At 40.0% G+C, this 21,496-nt stretch overlaps 1 long non-coding RNA gene across 2 annotated transcripts in view; it reads left to right on the plus strand.

Annotated features, from left to right (window-relative positions):
• LOC141422594 (uncharacterized) overlaps positions 1–21,496 on the plus strand; it is a 175,652-nt gene that overhangs the window by 127,976 nt on the left and 26,180 nt on the right. For both annotated transcript variants that reach the window (XR_012447271.1, XR_012447272.1), the window contains 2 exons: positions 4,300–4,374; positions 6,659–6,757. This is a non-coding gene — a long non-coding RNA (uncharacterized lncRNA). The remainder of the gene's footprint in view (positions 1–4,299; positions 4,375–6,658; positions 6,758–21,496) is intronic.

Below are 21,496 nucleotides of genomic sequence, written 5' to 3' on the forward strand. Positions count from 1 at the left end.
CAGAGCACCTGAACTCCATGAGCCCACACAAACCTATCATTCCCTAGTCTGAGTCTGCTTTCCTGCTCCCAGTGCTCATTCCCACGCTTCTGATTCCTCTGCCCAACACTGCCAGTGTCTCGTGCAGCTTTGGGATAAAGGGTACCTAGTTGATAGAGAAAGTTGTTAAAAATATCAGAGCGAGCTGGTTAACAAAGATCATGGTGAAGGGAGTCATAAATGGACTCTTACCCAGGATCAGTGTGCAGCACCTGGATGATACATGAATGATTACATGAATGATGAACTTGGGCACAAGAGAAAACAAAGTGGGCAGCCAGATGCACAGGACCTCTGTGTCACCATCCTTCCATGAGCTCAGGGCCTGTATCCCTTCTCTTCCTGTCTCAGTCTGAGTTTTTCCCCTAAGAACCAGGGGGATTAGAAGAGGAAGTGTGTAAACCCCCAAGGAATCTGAAACAAAAGCAAAACAAGAAAAGAAACTTCCCTTCATGTGCCCTTCACCAAAGGAGCATTCATTCTGAGAAGCAGAGTTCTCTGAAAATGGTGTTTCCTTGGCCTGTGAGAGGGAACTAGTCAGTGAATTCTCAGAAGCAACCACAAAGAAGAGTCTTGGGATCATGACAATTTGTAGTACCCTTGACATTAATCATGAAAAAGGAAATGGCAACCATTAGAAAAGTCTCAAGAATGGGTTATGCTGGGGCAGAAGGAAAACAGTACTGATTTTTAAAACATGAACAACACACTTCCTTCCACATTCCCAAAAGCAGCTCATTGGAGCTTATGGGTCCAAAGCCCTTTATATGACATTCAGCTGTGCGAGTATTTATAGAGCTTTGGCATGTGCTGAGCAGTATGCTAGGACTTTCTTTCAATGGCATCAAGAGAAGGCTTTTTTTCATTAAGCAAAGGCATCACATGCAGGAATGGTGCTAGGAGGACCAGGAGAGGATTTTATAATTCTTAAACTCATTGGGGGGCTTATGTTCTAGCCCTTGATTCAAAATGGGAAAACTCTTGTGCACATTCCAGAAGTGGGCATCCCAGTGGTTGGATATTTAAGTCTCCTTGGGTATCGGAGCAGTTCCAGAGCTATTGGACAACTTGTGGCCCAAACTTTACGCTCTGTGGAGAACTAGACGCAATTACATCGGGGACCGTGTTGCAGTTGCCAAGTTTCATGCAACTTCCGATGGATTTGGAATGAGGAGTGGAGAGGCAGGCCCAGAGCAAAATGAGCTGAGTCGGGAAAGGGGGAAATAGATTCAGAATATAAAAAGCAGGGCTCTTTGATGGGCTGAAGAACTGACACATGGAAAATGTAATGCATTATTGACAAACACGTATGCTGGCTGCAAAAATAATTAACACAAGCAGAAAAGAAATAGGAATGAAATGGAGCAGAAAGACTTTGAAAGATTGTGAAGTGGCCGCTGAAATTGCCAAGCTAATGTCAGAGAGATGATTAAAATTTTCCAATAGAACAGGTGAATAGGTACTTAGGAGAGTGTGATGTAAACCGAGAGAGAGTGGATCATTATATGAATCTGTACTGAGGTACTAATCAGCATTTTATGTGCAACTTTGCCATGCACATTTTAGCAGATGGAGGAAGCTCTTAAAAGCTGATAGCTAAATGGAGTCTGCCTGCCTTTCTGTTTCATAATAACATCCCTGGAATGAGTATTTGTTCCAAGTGAGCACTGCACAACCAGTTCCCACAACAGAATTCCAGAAATATCAGTATGTTCACAAAGTAAAGATACCTGCAGAACCCCAGGGCCCAGGGAGAGGATGGGAAGGAAGGTGGGTGTTTCAGCCTTCCTAAACATGGGTACCTGAATGGACAGGTGCTAATCAGACAAGCTGGAACACTCACAATCAAGCTCAAGTTGAAAATCAGTGACAGCAAAGAGACATTCTTTTGTAGGCCAAACTCTGTCCATGCACACAGGCACGCACATACACACTCTTGCAGAAACTGTATTGCTGCAATAACAAAAACAATTTGGTGGTGGATTGTGGATATGTTAAAAGAGAATAATTCTTCATGATCAGAATGACTTTTTCACTCATTCAACAGAAAAAAAGACTCTTATTTTTTATTTGTTGGCAAAGCCAAATTAGAAAAAATATATCTTTATGACTATAGGAAACAAATGAGTGATACCAAATATCACTAAAAATGCTATTAATCTACAGTGATATAAAATTACCATCTCAGCACAAAGGAAGCCTATATAATCTGAATTTCTCTAGCATCATAAAAACGAATGAGAAGCGAAATTGAGAATAAGTATGCTTTTGAGATGCTGTTAAGAGTTACATGCATTGTTAACAAATGTGGCTAGACAGGCTAGTGATTTACCTTAAGGAGTACACGCATAAAGACACAGAAGAGTTCCAAATGGGACCAACTCATAGCCCCATGTGTGGGTGATGACACCTTTGAGGGTGTTATTCTCCTGTCTTAGATTTTTAAGTGTGGCTGGTTAGTCATTGACTTTATGGACTATTTTCCCCTGCTTTCATTTGCTCATTCTGTTTATTTCAGAAGCCAAAAGGAGCTAGGGTGGAGACAAGGAGTGGTGAGGAAGAGGATAAAGGTCAGGATTTTCTTCTTCATGTACCAGAGGAACCCAGGTGACCTCACTGGGTAACAAGTGAGAAACACACTAGGGAGCATTCCCCAAATCTGAATAAGGCCTACACTGTTAGTCTCAAATCTCTTGCTTGGCTGAGAGTTGTGGAGTATCAGTTCACTTCCAGGTTGTTTTCACAAGCCTTTGGAAGAGCTGGAAGAGGACAGTGGCCCAGCCAGGATCTGACAGGAGATAGAGGGCTGTGGTATTGGGCTATTAAGGGGATGAGAGGCCAATGAGGATGGGGAGGAGGAAGGAAGGGCTGAGTGAGGTAAAAAGACAGAGAAATGGGAACAGGAAGCAAGTGAATGTTTTCACTTCGTCCATATTAAAAAAAGAAAAATGGAAACCCATCACCAATAATAACTCTTAGGGGAAATTTAGAAATGAACATGTGACACTTTTCAATTTGTCCCAAGGGTGGTATGGGGACAGTAAGCAAAGGTAATAGTTTTACCAAGTTACTTACTACCACCAACCTTAAACAGCTTGCTCCTAGCCAGGGAAAGCCATTGCTAGGCTTTCTCCTGTTTGCTGACTTCCTTCCACAAAGATTTTAACATCTATGTATGATACTCCATGCAAGACATCCCCATAAAATGAGCACAGGCTCTAATTTAGAATCCCCTTTTACTGAGCATTACAATCTTCTTCCCAGAGGCACATAATTAGATCAAGGTTAATCTGGAAATAAAATTTGAAGTCCTGCTCCAGTCTATTGTCTTATTTATGAAAGTCAACCAGACTCCTTTCCCTGGCATCACTATAGAAGAAGGTACCAGTCCCCAGGGATGGGGATGCTGGGCACGGTCTTTCATGCCATAGGATCAGTTCCTTTTGGCCCCAGGCACAAATGTAAGTTTGTGGAGTATGATGCTAAACTTGTAGTGAGCGCCTAAGAAAAATAATTCAGAAATGTCAATGGCAAATCAGATACAAATGAGAAATTTTATTTTGAGTTAGTAAAGAAATCACATCATCAGAAATTTTGTAAAAGTGACAAATATCACAACTTTAAAAATCCCCAGGCAAATCATATTAGATTTTTAGAAACTAATTGCCTGATACAGTTCTATAAAGTGTGTTTCTCTACCTTTCTGCCTTCATACTCTTTGATTGCCTCTTTATATGGTAATGATTTTGTAATATTTCCTAGAGAGAGGATAGATAAGTAATTCAGTCTTTCCTCTAGCATTGTTGATCAAAATGTGGTTATTGATGGTTTCAAAAAGTAACTTTTCAGTATTTTATTGGCATTCCTATATCTGTAAATTCCTCAGCAGTTTCTTGCCTGAGGCTAAAGCTTATGGAGACTGACAGTCCTAGCTGGGCATCCCCTCACTTCCCTCTTTCCCCCAGTCACAAGTCCTTCCTGCTGCTTTCTCATCGGGCCTGACATGGGGTGGTCAGAGGACTCTGAAGCTGCAGGCAGAGTGGTAATGAGAAGAGCCTGGTTTAGATTCCCGCTGCTGAAGGCAAAGATAGGCCAGGATGCTCAAGGTGGCCCATTAGAATTGTCATTAGATGCTGGGCATACAGAGAGGTGTTTTGAAGTTCACTAGACCAACCAGCAGCATGAGAACCCCTATAAGGCCAGGACAGTGACATTCCCAGGGTAAGTCTGTGTTCTTTGTCTCCTTGCTTTCAACTGCAGATGACACACCTAAGGCTTGGAAAACACCTTGAATTTTAAGCTTCTGCAGCTATGCCATGGACAAATTATGAATCGGTAGGTTCACTTTCAGGACCTTTCTTTCTTCTTGGATCATTTCTTGTTCTTAGAACAGAACTGCAGGGAATGTTCACAAGTAAGATATTTAAGATAGTAAATTTGAAACTCAAAGAAACTTTTCTAATCTAGCAATAATCAATTGTCAACTTTTGATCAATCCTGGTAGATGAAAGGCTGGCTTATCTTCCTATGCTCTCTGTAGTAAAAATCACAAGGTTATCATAAAAAGCATCAGCCAAAGCCAGGCAGAGTAGCACACATCTGTAGCCACGCACTACAAAGGCTGAGGCAGCAGGACTATGAGCTCAAGGTCAACCTTGGCTATCCAGTGAGACCCTTGTCTCCAAAAAATTAAAAAGAGAATAAAGTTAAAAAGAATCAGCAAGAGAATATGCAACCCAAAAGGTAAGGGAAAAACAATGATTGTAGTATTTTGGTTCCTCACCAGTCCCAGAACTCAGATATCTTCATTCTTGAGATACCGCCAACCCTACAGGATTTGACTTCCTGGTAAAGCTCATTAAACAATACTTCCCTTTTGACAAACAAATGCCTGGAACCTACATAACATGCCCAAACTTTGGTGAATTAATTTAAATTAGAAATCTTTAAAGCAAAATGCCCAAGATTTTAAAGAATTTAGGGAAAATACTGTGATGGAAGAATTCCTCTTGGTTAAACTAACCAAGAGATGGACATACCCATAACACTGATATCTAAAGGTAGCACCAAGTCTGAGCTTATGAGGTTGTGATCATTCTCCAGCTGTGTGATCTGTGCCTGACTTCTTAACAGTCATGGTCTCCCTCTGGATTATGGTGTAGAATGATATTGTGGCTATACCTAGCTTGAAGATATGAAAGTACTTATCATTGTGCGCTACATATGGTATTTACTAAATGTGATTTTGTTCCTCTGGTTTTACAATACTGGCTCTTGCATTTTACAGTTTTCTATGGTGTTATTCTTGTTTACTGATGGTCCATATATGTAACTTGAGTTCCTGCTAAAACCCCAAGAGACTCCCATTTTTTAAAGTCCTTACTACTTCCTGACATTTATCTTCTTCACTGAAAAACCACACTTGGAACTCTTGCTTCTATGGCATAGTGCCAGTTTTGTGTGATGTTGACATTAATCCCTGGTACAAATGAGGTGACAATGTTAGGCCATCTTTTTACATAACTTTTGATGCTGAACCTGCCTTTAAAAAAAAATGGCTCTATTTCCCAGAGAAGAACTCTGAGGAGTCATGATATACAATACAACTTTCTCCCACTCAGACTTCTCCAGGCTACACACATTTCTAACTTTAGAAGTGTCTGCAAGCAGTCAGGAGTATGCATTTACATATCCAATGGCCGGTGCCAAAGCTACCAAAGTCAGATAACAGACACTCACTTAGTTTAAATCCTTTCTGTTAGAGTGAAAGAGGTGCAAAATAAATAGGCAGGACAAACACCAGCACAGAGTTTGTGAAGAAACCCTGCAGAAGGAAGCATCTAGCCAAAGCCAGACCCCACTATCACTTAAAGACTTAGAGTAGATATAGGGGACAGACCTGGAGGGGAAGTTTTGCTGGGTGGGAAAATTTTTTGGAGTTAATGATTGTTAGGGGAAGCTAGAGGATATAAGTGGTAATTAGGTGGATAGGATGCTCAACCAGCTCTGGACCCCCTAAGAGAGGTGATAGCTCTAGACCCCAGCTCCAGACCCAGTGAGGTGAGCATTTGTCATTCCCTTGAGGCTAGGTGTGGTCCTTCCAATAAGTAGTGGGCTGTTTCCAGTACTCTGCCTGCAAGGGTGGGGGATCCGATCCTAACATGGCATCCGTTTTGTTCACCTTAACATTCCTCCCTTTTGAGTGTATATATAGATATATATGAACAGGGCACTGATATTCCTCTATCTACTTCCTGCTGAGTGGGGGTGTCAAGGTCTCTTAAGGGGAGAGGGTATTGGCAGGGTCTTCTTGCTTTAGGTGACTGTAGTGGGCCTATTGGAGGAACAGAACTGAGTTGATCTGCTTATGGGTAGTGTGCTGGATGAAGGCCTGGAGCCTCTGGGGAACAAGGCAAGAAAGGGGTTGAAGGAGGCACAGTCCAATAGTCAGCTGAATGAGGAAAAAAATAAGGGGTTCCAGTAGAGGAGGACCCATGGCATCCACTTGGCCCAGGAAGACCACTGTCCCCAATTGTTTGTCCATTGTTTGTCAACAGAGATTGGCAGCATGTTTACAAAGTGATGATCCCTCTGAATCAGATGCTTTATTGCTTTACAGTTTTCTGATACTCAGAAAAGGGCTTTCCTGGACCGCTTCCTAAAGCATGTTGACTTCAGGGACTGAAGTGGACCTTTGCTCAGCTCTTGGCTGTTAAAGGTACCTGGTTCTATTTTTAAAATACATTGTCTGAAATGGCCAAAAAAAAAAAATACATGAAAAAAATATATCCTTAGCCATTAAGGAAATGCAAATCAAAACTACACTGACTCCACTCTAGTCAAAATGGCTATCATTAAGAAACCAAAAATAACAAATGCTGGCAAGGATGTGGGAAAAAAGGAACTCTTACACACTGTTGGTGGGAATGTAAATTAGTACAACCATTATGGAAATCAGTATGAAGGTTTCTCAAAACCCAAAAACACTGGCCGCTCATGCCCGTAATCCTAGCTACTCAGGAGGCAGAGATTAGGAAGATTGTGGTTGGAAGGCAGCCTGGGCAAATAGTTCATGAGAGACCCTATCTCAAAAAACCCTTCACAAAAATAGGGCTAGTGGAGTGGCTCAAGGTAAAGGCCCCGAGTTCAAGTCCTAGTACCGCAAAAAAAACCAAAACCAAAACAAACAAACAAAAAAACCCAGAACTATCATATGATCCTGCTATACCATTCCTGGGCATATATCCAAAGGAATGTAAGTCAGCATAAAATAGAGACACCTGAGTTATGGAATGAACCTAGTTGCCTATCAACAGATGAATGAATAAAAACAATCTAATACAGGGAGTGAGACAGAGACAGAAAAAACAGACAGAGGAGTTTTATTCTCCCCAAAGAATGAAATTATGTCATTTGCAAGAAAATGGATGGAATTGGAGATCATCATGTTAAGCAAAATAAGTCAGACTCAGAAAGAAAAATGTTGCATGTTTTCTCTCATATTTTGAATCAAGTTATTAAAAAAAACAAGACTTGAAAGTAGAAGGGTGGCTATTTGAGTGGCAGAGGGAGCAGGGAAGCAGAGCAAGAGAGGGTCATGGGGGGTGAATCTGATCAAAGTACAATTCATAACATGTTGGAAATATCATAAAAAACAGATTATTTTGTATAATTGGCATATACTATTATTTTTTCAACGAAAGAAAATCATCATTATCTGATTTTGCAAGGCAGAACGGGTTTGGACAAGAGAAGGCAGGTAAGGTACGATTCTGGCCCAAATGAATTGATTGAAAGGTAGCGATTGTCTTTCAGGTCCTTGGCCGCAATCTGAGATAGCTGTTTTCAAAGGTGAAAAGAGATGACTAGAAACCAATGGAAGGCATGTTGGAGTATAAACTTGATAAACATGTGTATAGTCTATATCAGAAGTGCCCTGTGGAATGCAAAGGAAAAGGATAGAATACCATGGCTTCGTTCAAGTTAATCTATGTCCTCAAACTTAAACAAAGGATGTTTTCAGGGGTTTAAATAGCCTTATTGTATTAGCATGACACCTAGAGTTCATTAGAGTCAAGGCCCTGGTTAAATTTTCCTTGTTGATCCTTGCTAATAAATGCTTTGGGCACACAGTGTACCCAATTCCATTACCTGTGTGACGCATACCCAATCTCTTTGGTTTATAGTAAAACAATTTTTCATTAAGGTTATTCAAAAATCATGGATCAACTACTAAGATGTATTCTCATAAGAAATAAATCCTTGTCATGGCCATAGAAATAAACAGATGTTAAAAACGAGTAAGAGCTTGGAGTAATTGTAATAATTTAATCCAGTCATTTTACAAATGGAAGAAACCCAGTTCAAATTGCTGATATAATTGATTAAAGAAAGCCAGCTCTCCTTGATAAACTGCTATGGTTTAAATGAGTCGCCTCCAAAATTCATATGTTGGAACTTAACCCCAATGTGTTGAGCGGTGGTCCCTTTAGGAAAGTGTTAAGATTAAAGCCACTATAAAATGGGTGTTCGGGGGTGGGTTCTCTCTTCTGCTCTTCTGCCATATGAGAGAATGACATTCCTCCCCTCCAGAGGATCCAGCATTCAAAGCACCATCTTGGAAGCAAAAACAACTAACTGCACACTGTTGAACCTGTGGGGACTTGATCTTGGGCTTCCCAGCCTCCAGAACTATAAGAAATGCATTACTTAGTGTCAGGCACTTTGTTTTAGAGCATAAAATCAACTAAAACACCAGCAGTAGCATCCAGGTGTTCTGATGTTTACCCAAAGTCGAGAAGTGATATGATAATATTTGCATATCACACTGGAATAAACTAAGACTTCATGATATCTATAGGAGATAAGTGAAAACATTTACTACATTTTCATTATATTTTATTACGATGTTAATAAAAATAAAATACAGTGCATTAGAGATGGATATCAAGAATTGAATCTACATAAAAGCTCAAAATAAATTTTTCCAAAAATTTTAATGAGAAAGTTGAGCTTGCTTCCATGCACATAACTATTTTATACTAAGTTTTATATTTGAAATGACTATGAGCAAGTCCTGATCAAGTCTTTTTAATGATCTCGTCAAATTCTTGATAGTCACCATTGATGAGAAACTTTGTTCATACAAGTAGGTGATAAAAAATTTAAAACCATTTTTTACAGCCATTCAAAAATTTACAACAGTTGGAATTATCTTTAAAGAATCTAAGAGCTCCTCTTTTATATTTTCCTTGACTGATGTAAATGTTGAAAATTCTTGTGATAACGAGAATGGATTTCAAGCCAGTCGAACCTTTTCATTCTGAATATTTCAAAAGAAAAGTGCTTGAACTTGAAGAATATGTCTATAATGACAGAGCCCTGGCCCTGCAAACTGGCATGAACTGCATTAAAAGGACACAACTGTTGTAAATGGCGTTTGTGAAGAAAGAGATGGGGGGCTGCCTTCTGAACTGTGCCTTGAAGGAGTATCCAGGTTTTTCCCTGTTTCCTGTTTTCCCTGTTTCCCTACCTCCCACACTCCAGCTAGACTTGGACCAACATCTTGTTCCTCAGGCCCTTAGAACAAGAAGCCTCTAGCATCTCTGCAGAGCCCACAGCAGGCAGCAGTGTGCTCTGTAGTGGATGGTTGAGATAGATAGCAAGGAATACCTCGCTGGTAGTACTCAGTGCACTGCAGACCATCCCACAACATTCATTGGCCATCTGCAGGGACTACACAGCTTGCTGTCAGAGTAATGTTAGGCTACTTTTGAGGGGTCTTAAACTGACAACCAGCTCAGAACATCGAGCACCCTAGGCCTCAAGGGCTGAAGGTTCACTAGCTCATACTACATGAGTAGCCCCTTCGTGGCACAGCAGTCAGGGAGCCCAGAGAATTCAAATGGCTAGCCCAGGTCTAAAATTGTGTTGTCCACCACTCAAATCTGTGTTCTTTTCCCTTTCCATGGTTGACCTAGCTCCATTAATAATTTGACTAATATACTGTCCTCAAGAATGGACATGGTGTGTCTGAATGCTACTGATGGATCAGCGAATGAAGTATTTTTACTTCTCATATATAATAAATAGTGGTCCTAGAAATTCCCACTATTAATATTCAATAGAAACTTTATTTTATAAATAAATTAAAAGTAATAAATCCTGTTATGCCCACTATGAGATGACAGAGGTACTGTGGTCCTCTTCCCCAAATGGTCAAAGACAATGAGATTAAGACTACTAGTCAAGTGGAAGTCAAACAAATATCCCTATGGATAGAAAAATAAAAACAAGCAATTCCTTTTAGCATTTTTTTACCCAAACTCCATTCATTATCTGACTTTGCATATGCTTCATCCATTTCAATTCCCCTGGGCTGAGCAGTTTATGTTATAAAGAGCTGCAGCCTGCACCAAAAATTCCCTTCTTCCATTTTTCTTTTGAAAAAGAAAACCACTTTTTTTTTCTATATCTGGAAAGAAGTGCTGAGTGGACAGCCTTGGCAGTTCTGTTTATACTGTGAGCAACGGCAACACAAATCAGTACCAAGTTCCTCTTGATTTCTACCTGGAACAATATTATCCCTCAGGGACATACTCTGGGGTCTAGAGGGTGACGTACAGCTTGCTGTTATATGTATGTGCCCAAGCGGGCAACTTTTAGCCCATCCAGTGCTGCCACAGATAGTGAACAGTGCTGGGGTGGGAAGGGTACCATGTCATCCCAATCTTCTCAAAACCCATCAGCAGGACACATTTATTGAGACACTACTACATTGTGTTAGCCAGTTCTTCATCACTATCACAAATACCTGAGAAAAACAACTTAAAGGTGGAAGGATTTATTTTGGTTCACAGCTTCAGAGGTTTCAGTCTATGAAGTGTATAGGTGACTGGCTCCATTGCAGTGGACCTGAGGTAAGGCAGGATATCATGGTGGAGAATGTGTGATAGAGCAAACAGCTCACCTCATGTCAGACAGGTAACAGACACACACAGAGAGGGGCCATGACAAGATCCAGTCCCCAAAGACATGCTCCTAGTCATTTACTTCCTTTTAAAAGGTCCCACCTCCAAAAGCTTCTGTCACCTCCCAATAATGTCACCAAATTAGGAATCCATCAGTGAGTTAATCCATAGATTATGCCAGCACCCTCATGATCTAATTACCCATCAATGATTGGATCCACCAGTTGGGGACCAAGTCTTCACCACTTGAACCTCATAAGGGAATAAACCATAGCACATGTACAAAGCCATGTGGTAAGTGCTACGTGCTAAGTATTATAAACTAAGTCTATGTGTAAAGTCTAGTTCAGAATAGAAGAATAGTTATTATTATAATAACTATTTATTAAACATTTCCTTCATACCAGGCACTAAGTCAAAGGTTTTACATGCATTATGTAATTAAGCCTCACCATGATCCAATGAAAATTGTATTGTTATCCCAATTTTATGCCTAAATATATAATCATTCCTAAGATTAAAGCACCTCTATAAAAAGGTTCTTTGTAATTACCATATTTAATTAAAGTACCTTTTTCTTCATTGTCTGGTTTCTTCATAATACTTTTCAGACTTTTAAAATTTATTTACTTATTGGATTTTTTGTATTGTCTGATTCTATCACTACTGTATTATGCTCTGAGGCCTAAAGGTTTTGTATCTCTTGTCTTACGACCTTAGCTGAGTCCTTGGACACATAGTAGGATCTCAGTAAATGTTAGTTGAATGAATGAATGAATGAAACTTAGGTGAAGAAGTTAAATGCTTTGCCCAAGGTCATAGAGCTAGTGAGTGACAGAACTGAGTCTCAATGTCCACTACTTTGCTCACATTAAGTACATATGTACTCTCCTAAATATGTATTATTTCTGTTGACTATTTGAGATGTAGGCACCAATACAGAGGACTTAGGAGTCTGTACTGAGAGGAAAGCCCTATTCTTAGGTGTAGTATAGAGCTACATTCATTCTATTTTAGAACTCTTAGCTGTTTTAGTAACTTCTTAGCTGTTGGATTCCTGCTAAATATACTGACCCACTGACCATATTGTTCCTTCTTACTCCTCTTTCTATTTCTCTCCTCCATTTCTGTTTGCTACTCAGAAAAGAGTACTAAGTATCTAAGGATACTCCTTAGGCACTGGCATAGTGGATTCTCCTTGATACTTGTACATACCATATATCATTTTCCCAGTGTTACACATGGAAGTAACTGGAAAATGGTCTCATAAGCTAGTTAAGACAACACACAAGCTGGAGCTAGGAAGGCCCAAACTCCATTCATTGTCTAACTTTGCTCCCAGAAGCTGTCCATTATCAGTTTTTTGCATTGATATTGAAACAGTTTGGAGAATAGAACAATTAAACTGGTGAGAGGATGGACTGTCTTGGGCTTTTCTCTCCTCTTGGGCCACGAAGAGAGGTTCAAACATGGTACCTAGGACTTCAATCATACCAGACACTCAACAAATATTTATTGCACAAATAAGTAAATGATGGACTGGAAGAAAAAGTGTTCCTCTTCAGTAAGTAGTGAATCTGAAGTTCATTAATTGAATCTTTTCCCTTAAGTTCCTTCTGTGAGGAATTTTTAATGGAAAGCTCTGACTCAGGCTGTTGTAAATTGTAAATAACACTGTTTCTCTCATGTATTTTAGTTTGTACATCAAGATTATAATACCTTTACTGCTTTTTCTCGGAAGAGATTTCCCGGGAACAGTGAGACTCCTTTCAGACAACCAGCTGCTTTGGGAGTCATAAACCACTGAGATTTTTAAATCTGCAGATAATGCTCACCATTTTTTTTTAAATTAAAAAGAGTAGCAGATGGAATTGATTATCTCATCTTGGAGAGAGAGTGCAGCAAAGTCCTCTTCTCCATGTGTGGGATCAGGGAATTTCCTGAGTTGTGAGTGGATATGAATCACTTTCCATATTCAGGTCATGGACTAATAAGGAACCTTCTCCGTCTCTGTTTTCCTGAAATGGCGTCATCTCCACATCATTGCTCTGAACTTCTCAAGTTCTCTATAAAATATCATATTAGAAAGAACACTGATGTCATCAGTACTTAGAAAATAACCCTTGTAAATCTCATAACTAAAGTTTTCACATTGTTCACTAGGGCAGTCTCTCTTTCTCTCACTCGTTCTTTCTTTCCTTGAACATATATCTACCTCTCTTGAACAATTGCATATCTTTGACAATCTTCTCCAACATATTTTGGCAACACTATTATAAGCCTGTGAGTTTTCATCCAGAAGTGACACAGTGGAATTTCTACAAAGGCAATATCTTGGTGATGTTCTCCTTCCAGTAGGGCTGGACCATTTGTAGGGATAAATATGCAATTGACTAGTGACCCCTTCCCCTGGCATTATCAAGATAGTCTCATGGGTATTGACAATTGGCATTGGGCCAGTTAGACCTTTCAACCATATGCATAAAGTACTGGAATGTCTCTGTGGTCCCATCAGCCTGTGTATTCACATGAGCTCCCATTAACATTGTCTCAGATTTCTTTCTCTTTTTCCACCCTGCACTACCTTCCTGCTAAGTCCTCCGTGTACTCCTGGGAGTCCCCAACGACTGCCTTATCTCCTCACATGCCAGACAGTTGGCCTCCAAGAAGTTCCTTTCCTTCCTCTCTTGCTAAGTGCCCTCCATTCAGGACAGGCTGGCAGGAATTTCATTGCAGCAGCATCTGGTGCTGCCCATGGTAAGAATACAGTGTTTGTAACACAGGCAACTTCTCTCAAACCCACCAATCTTCAAAGGACTAGAGCTGTCTGGGCACCTCCAAGCAGTACAGGAGAATGGCCCTCACTTTAGTTCTGTGCCATACTTTGTGTGTATGTACAAGAAGGGCTACTTTGGGGTGAGGTGATAAAATCTCTCATGAAAATAGCTCCCTTAGCTTCTAGACCTCATCCTCTCCGCATCAGGTTATAACCCAGGCCAGAGAATCAGTTGTAGCAGAGGCTGGACCATGTCCTAAATTCTCCATGTTTATGTCTCTCTCTCAAAACTATATAGAACAAACAAAAAAACAAATGAAGAAACCACTACCACCACCGATAAAACACTCTCTCCATGCTCCAAAAATAAGAACTCTCATGGATACTGACTCAGATGATTTTGTACAGAATTGTTGCTGCCCTATCTTGTTCTATCAGCACCCTTGACCTGTTCTTAGCAAGAGCATCACACTATCATGCACAAAGGTTGTGCTCTATACACAACCTCCACTATTTACTGCTCTACACACCCATGCATAGTGAGGGACTCCAATATTTCACTCACCACACCTTCTAAGGGAATGCATAGAGCATCCTTACTTCCGCTACTTGTTCACCAACAGTTCTGCTTTTATCAGTCAACAACAGCTACAGTAATGTTGTACAACAAACCATTCCCAAACTCAGTAGCTTAAAAGAACAATTCTCCCTCATATATTTGGTTTGGCTGGTCCAGTCTCAGGTCAACTAGACTTGACCAGGCTAGCCATGACCTTTCCTTCTCATGGCAGAAATACAAGAATGGCCAGCCCAACTGCACAAACACATTTCCAGGTTTGGACTGGTGTCATGTCTACCGATATTCCATCAGGCAAAGCAAGTCACAGATCCAAGCCAAACAGTGCGGGAGGGAGGCACACTTCTCCATGGAGGGACGCGGACTGGATTCAGAGGAGAACAGGGAGTGAAATAATAACATAATCCATCACAAAGCTCAAATCCAAACTGTCATGTTGGTCAACATGCCATCAGATGTAGTCAAGATTTTGCCTAAGACCACCTGTTCTGAACAAGTTTGTGTGAAAGAATAATCCATGCCTTATATTGTGGGACCACGTGTACACATATTTCACATCAAAGCATTACCGCTTGGCTTTTTCTTCAGTTCCCAGCTGATTTTGTTCGAAACAGTTATGACTTGCTCACTGAGGGACCTCTAGCTTCCAGAACCAACTTAGCCTTGTCCTTAAAGAAACCACACCTTCTTTCTCTGCCTTGTGTTCTATACTCTGAACTGCCTGGCATTCCTTTCTCCCCATCCCTCATATTCAGTTCTCCTATGTTCAGACGTCTGTCCCTGTCTCAAATCCAAACAGAGGTACTCTCCTATTATTTTTCACCTTCTAGCTCAAGCTATGGGTATATATACATGGGGTTTGTGATACACTTATTATTGGCAATAGAGCAGAGGTTGATAAAAATAGTGAAGCTCCATGCCATGTGCACAAGCTCTTTTTTGCAGTGAGGAGGAGTCTAGCACTATGTGTGGGCCCCTTGTCTCTATTATTCTGTATTGCCTTGGATCTGAAATAGTCATATAGAAACATTCTTTCACAGACACAGTGACATCACTTTTAGCACATGCTTAATTCTTTATAAAGTCAATATTTGCAGAAAACATAAGCACAGCATGGTGTTGCCTTGAAGTTGTTGATTAATCTCGTTCTGAAGCTTCCCTTCTTTTAAGTTTCCTTTCTATTTTCAGCTCATCATTAGTCCTGTAATGGGGTGTGTGCCTATTTGTGTGAGTGCATTATCATATTGTCCAAAAGCTTGGTAAGGACTATGATGAGCCTTTATTCTGGATTAATCATTCAAACTTCCTTGCTCCCATCCTGTTCCATAGTCAGTAAGATGGCTAGGAATGGCTTAACCCAGTGTTCTTGCGCTACAGAGACCAGCCACAAATACCTGAGAGAAGTAATGATGGTGCAAATATAATCTCTGTCCTAGACGTGCCAGGGATGTTTGTCATTTGTTTAAGAAGCTAAAATGTCACCATGAATTATATGACTCTTTGATACCCATTTCATATGCAAAGCAAAGGAGCTATATGGACACATGAAATGACAAGAGTCTCTATCTGAATTGGTGAGAACTTTGGATGACCTTTGAGAGTCTCTACCAGAGAAACCTTGAGGCTGGTCACCAGAAATCTTTCATTGCACTGACCCTTTTACCCATCCCACCCTGGCTTTGAGATGCAGTGGGAGAGAGGGGTATAGAATTAGAAAATATCTGAAAAGTTGCCCTGCAAGAGAAAGAGGAACTGTTTTCAGCCTTCTAAAAACTTTTCATTCTTCCTTTCTAGAGGTTTAAACAAATTTTAATCACAAATCCACTGGGTCATTGACTTTTCAACCCATCTGCTACAATATGGGATAATTTTCATTTTTCTGTCTGTTTATATGATTGCTTGTGTAGCCTGCAGACTTTCAGAGAGATATAATGTTGGTTTTCTTCAAATATTAGAGCTTAACTCTATTTTATTTTCATTTCCAAAAACGCAAAATCTGAGTATCTTAGCTTGGGATCATTAAGTGCCAAGAAATTAGCTGAGTAAAGTGGCTCTTAGAACTCGGAACAATTATGGCTTCTCACAAAGCCGAAAAAAACTTGAGTCAAGGTCATTCAGTAAATATCATATTAAGTGCAAATTCCATTAACTTCTGTAAAGCCTTTGTGCTGGAAAAGAAGTAAAAAATAACTTACAAACCATTTGAGAAGCCTAGAAGTCATTCAGACTTCTTTGGGCAAAGGCCCCATCAGGTTTCACCCTATTACCAGAAGCTAAAGAAGCAAATGTCCATTGACTCTTAAGCCCTCCTTCTTCCCTGCCCAGCACTGAGCCCCCTGGCCTATTTCCTCTGGGCCAGCAAATTTGCTAATGTCCCATGTGGCTTCTTCTACAGCTGCATGATCATCTGTGTATTATTAACTAACCACAAGTTAAAGTCATTACTTTATGTAACATTTCTTTGTAATGTGTACAAAAGAAATTTGTTTTTATCAAGAGTTTGGTAAATTGCATGTACCATGATTAATTAGACAATATAATGGGTCTGTTGATTTGAAATTAAATTTAGTACAACAGTTTCCTTAAAAATAATTTTTAAAGTGACATTTCAAGGTGTGTGAGTCCTTAAGAAAGAAGAAGAAAAAGGCTTCCTGCATTGATGACTCTAATGTCCTGTCTCAGATCTATTTGTTGGACAGTACTGGCTACAAAAGTCATTTCTATTTTTCTCATATCTATGGGCACTGTAAAGAACAGTAACATCCAAAGAGCTACTTTAAATCCTTTTTGGGAAAAGGTAGAGTATAAATGAATAAACTAACAAAGAAGCAAATGTTTTAATACTAGAGGTCACTCCCCATAGCTACATGTGCTCTTTATTTTTCTTCTTTTAGACCAAGTACATTCCCACCTCAGGGTCTGCACTTGTTCTTTCTGCCTGGGCATCGCTCCTCTGGGTCTTTACGTGGCTCAAATTTTTGTTAGGGATTTCTCCGACCATGCAAGCTAAGGAAGTTCCCTCTCTATCCCAGGCACTATCACCTTAATGTTTTAGTCATAGATGATATCACTTTGTATAGTGTCTGCTGGCTCTGTATTTGCTCATTGCTCTTCCTCTGTCTTCTCCTATAGAATGCAAAATTCTTCAACAGCAAAAGCCTGTCTGCCTTGTCCTCCCCGAATCTCCAATACCAAGAATAATGCTTGGCGTGTGCCTAGATGCCTAATAAATCTCCATGAAATGAATGAATGGATTGCATTGCTCTCAGATGCCAATCTCTTAATGGAGAGAAAACATGTTGGCTTTCAAAGTTTTCTTAAAGGAACAGAAAGAGGTACTCAGTAATCATTACCTAGGTATGAGATGTCTTACAAAGAAATGAATTAAAATGTGAAGACATTCAATGATGAGAATGGCAGGAAATAAAATTGTAACCAATTGCTTAGTTTGTGGGATCACCACAAACTGATGGAGAAGTCTCCAATCAGTTGGCATCTTCTGCCTTTATAATCCAACAACCAGTTGAACTTTTTCCATTTATGTGACTTAGTCAAGCCACTATCTTGACTGATGATAAATTAAGAGATTTGAAAGATTCATCATTTATATCCATTGATTCAGCAATTGTGTCATTACAGTAGTATTGGTATGGGTAATCTGAAACTGTTGTGTGTGAGGTGTGGAGTAAAGCAAAAGTGTATACATAGGTGTCATTGAGAACTGGGATTTTCAGCTAGTGTAATACAGACACAAATGTAAGATCAATGAAATAAAATTTTTATAGCTATGAAAATAAATCTGAGGTAGCAATACTAATTAATAATGTGCTTAGTGTTTATCTGATACACATTTTCTAGTACTGCCCATTGAAAAGACTAACAATCAATGATCAACCTAATAGCAATGAATATTGCTAGAATCCTGATTATGTCTCTAAATACTATTTCTTACCCAGAGGAACCAGGCCTCTTGGAAAGATAGTTGATTCCAGATATATGGCAGGAAGTTTGTTTAAAAAGTCTGCAATATCTTGTCATACCAAATAGCAAAAAAGCTATAAAAATCATACCTGTAATACCAGTTACTCAGGAGGAAGAGATGGGGAGGACTGAGATTTAAGATCAGCCCAGGAGAAAAAGTTAGTGAGACTCCATCTCAACCAATCAGCCGGGCCTGGTAATGAATGCCTTGTAATTCCATCTATGTGGGAGGCTTAGCTAGGAGGATCAGGGTCCAAGGCTGGCCCCAGCTCCCCTCACCAACAAGAATTGAGACTCTATCAGAAAAACTACTAAAAAACAAAAAGGGCTGGGGTGTGACTCAAGTGGAAAGAGTACCTGCATAGCAAGCATGAGGCCATGGAGTTCAAATTCCAATACTTAAAAAAAAAAAAAAAAAAAAACCATAAAAATAAAAAGGTTTCTGTCTGAACGATTCAGGTACCAGCTAAAAGAGGATCCAATTGGTCAAAGATGAAATAATTTGAGTATCAGTAGGACAATAGATGAAATGAATCAAAATATATAAAGTATATTTAAATCCATAAATTGAGGGAAAACAAACTCATTCATCACCTTTAAATGATGCTACAGAGCCAATTCATTGTATTAAAAAAAAACTGGTCTCTAGAGTGAACAAAGAATCAAGGGGAAGTTTCTCTTTATAGAATTTTTCTAGATAATAAATTATTTAGGAATGATATAATTAGGATATCTCCATTTTGCAACCTCCTAATGAATTAACAGCTCTGGGCCATGATTATCAATGATTGCTAACAGCACCAAAGAGAGACACGCAGATACCATGTGCCTCCTAACAGAAGTGCAGGACTTTATGTATGGAATATTCCTGATGAAACAATTGAACCTGAATCTGGTCAAACTTGTAAACCCAACAACAGCTCACAATGACAGAGGAACACATTACACATCATCAAAATCCAAAATGGGAAGTTCTAGGACACCAATTTCTTCAACAATAACCTGTCCACTCCCTATTTGGGAGAGAGAAGGTGGAGAAAACTATAGATTGCTTTTTATCAGGGAAGAATCATACTCATTTCTTCATAGTATCACTGTTAATAAACTGGATGTCAGAGCTTTTAATTTGCTGTGGAAACTTCTGGAGAGTTGACCATTATCAGCTTAACAAGACTTTCCTTCCCTTCTCAGCAGTCCTGTACTTAAATTCCTAGGGGTGGGAGGAGAGCAGTGTTGGTGACAATTGATGCTAAATAAATAGTTTGTGGTTGTACTTGCTAAACCCTTTATACCTCCTCCCATAAGCAACAAGGTGACTTGATTTATCCTTTATATAAAGTCGTTGAGTAAGCAAGTAGATTATCAAAGATAGAGAATAGAGGAAATTTTCCATTTTAGATAATTTCCAAAATTGGATGAACTTAACTGAAGCTTAATTAGTCAATTCCTTCTGTTGCTGACCAGTAATGCTAGTAATGGAGCTCAGATCCTTGGATCATTGAGACATTCATGTAATGTGCTCAGTTCCTTTGATTAAAAAGTGTTGGAAAAGACTAGGAGCATAGCTTAAGGGGCAGAACACTTGCCTAGCATGCTCTAGGCCCTGTGTTTAATCCCCTATTCTGGAGGAAAAAGTGTTGGGAAAGCTATCTGTGTGGGGAAGAGAAGTTAACTGCTTACAATGATGGCACTGGAAGAGGCAAGTGCAAGCAGCCAACAGCAGGCGATGACTCTTGCCTCTTAAACTTAATGATCACTCCATTCCTGTCAGTCCTATAGTCCAAGCAAATTCAACTAGGACAGCAGAGGGTGGCAGAGAAATGAGGAGGCCATTACCCAAACCTGTGGACCACTACAGATCTTGGTTTCCCAGCATTGTTGCCTTTGTAGTCAAGATAGTTATGGAAGGTTCAAGGTTTAAGATTCCATTTTTCTAGCCAGTGAAGTAAAATGCTCTTTGTGAGGTATACATATGCAAATGTTCTTTTTTGATTGTACCATCCATGGTTTAGAGGCATAGGTCATCCCCATGAATGCTCAGCCACTCTCCAATGGCAAAAAGCTTTTCTTGGAATATGACAACACTCTGTTCATATTTAGTTGACTCAATATTGAGAAAATAGTTGCCTCCCAAACTCACTGTCCAAATAAGGTCAGAAATGATTTCATTCACTTGCAGTGTCTGACGTTGCCATGTTGTGACAATAGCCCCAACATTTCTTGTCAATGGTGGTGCACATCTCCCATTTGAATTTATCTTGACAGTTGTACTCATATCCATGGTGATAGTAGCATTTCTGACTCCATCAGTAATTTGCTACCACCTCTTCCTTGACAGGTCTATCATTATAGAGCCAAGAAAAAAATATGTAGAGTTTCATAAGTATCAAGACATTCCCACTGTCCATTGGACCAAATCCAATCAGGTGTGTACCTGTTAAAAGATGTATGACTCTGGCATTTCACACTAACAAAATGCTATTTGTTGAAGCCATTTTCCTTATCAACTAGGAAGAGGAAGAGTATGGAGAGTAATGGAAGGAACATAGCATATGTTCCTCTCCTAAAACCAGCCAAATCACAATATGGCTCCAGGTCCCTGGAGTTCCAGTTCCAAGACACAAACTCTGCTAGTTTGAGAAGTCTTTGTGATGCTTCGTGCTCAGGACTACATACTTGGCCCCTAAAGCTTGGGAGAGGGGCCTATTCATCCAAATGCCACAAAAGTACAATGATCTGCGGCACAAACTCAGTGCAGTCAAAGATGGGTGGGTGGTTGGCAGGCAGGAAGTGCTGGCACGGAGCCTGCCTCTAGCTCTGCAGTGCAACCCAGAATCCCACATTGCCACAGGCCAGCACTGAGAGCATGCCCCAGTATACAAACCCCCCAAACCTGGCCTTATCAGACCAGCATAGCAGCAGACAGGACTCCAGGCTTGACCGGCCCAGCATGTACTCAGGCCCTGGGCCCTGAGCACTCTAGGCCATTCTGAGCAGTAGCCACAGTGGCAGCTGCTCTGGGCCAGTGCCTGCGACCTCATCTATGAGTCCCAGAAACCTGCAAATTAACAGAGACATTTAATTAACTAATCCTAATGAATGTACCTTGTTTGGATCCTGATTCAAGCCAACAGCTTTGTCATGTCTAGTTTG

Source organism: Castor canadensis, chromosome 4, assembly GCF_047511655.1.
Source record: "Castor canadensis chromosome 4, mCasCan1.hap1v2, whole genome shotgun sequence".
Lineage (NCBI taxonomy): Eukaryota > Metazoa > Chordata > Mammalia > Rodentia > Castoridae > Castor > Castor canadensis.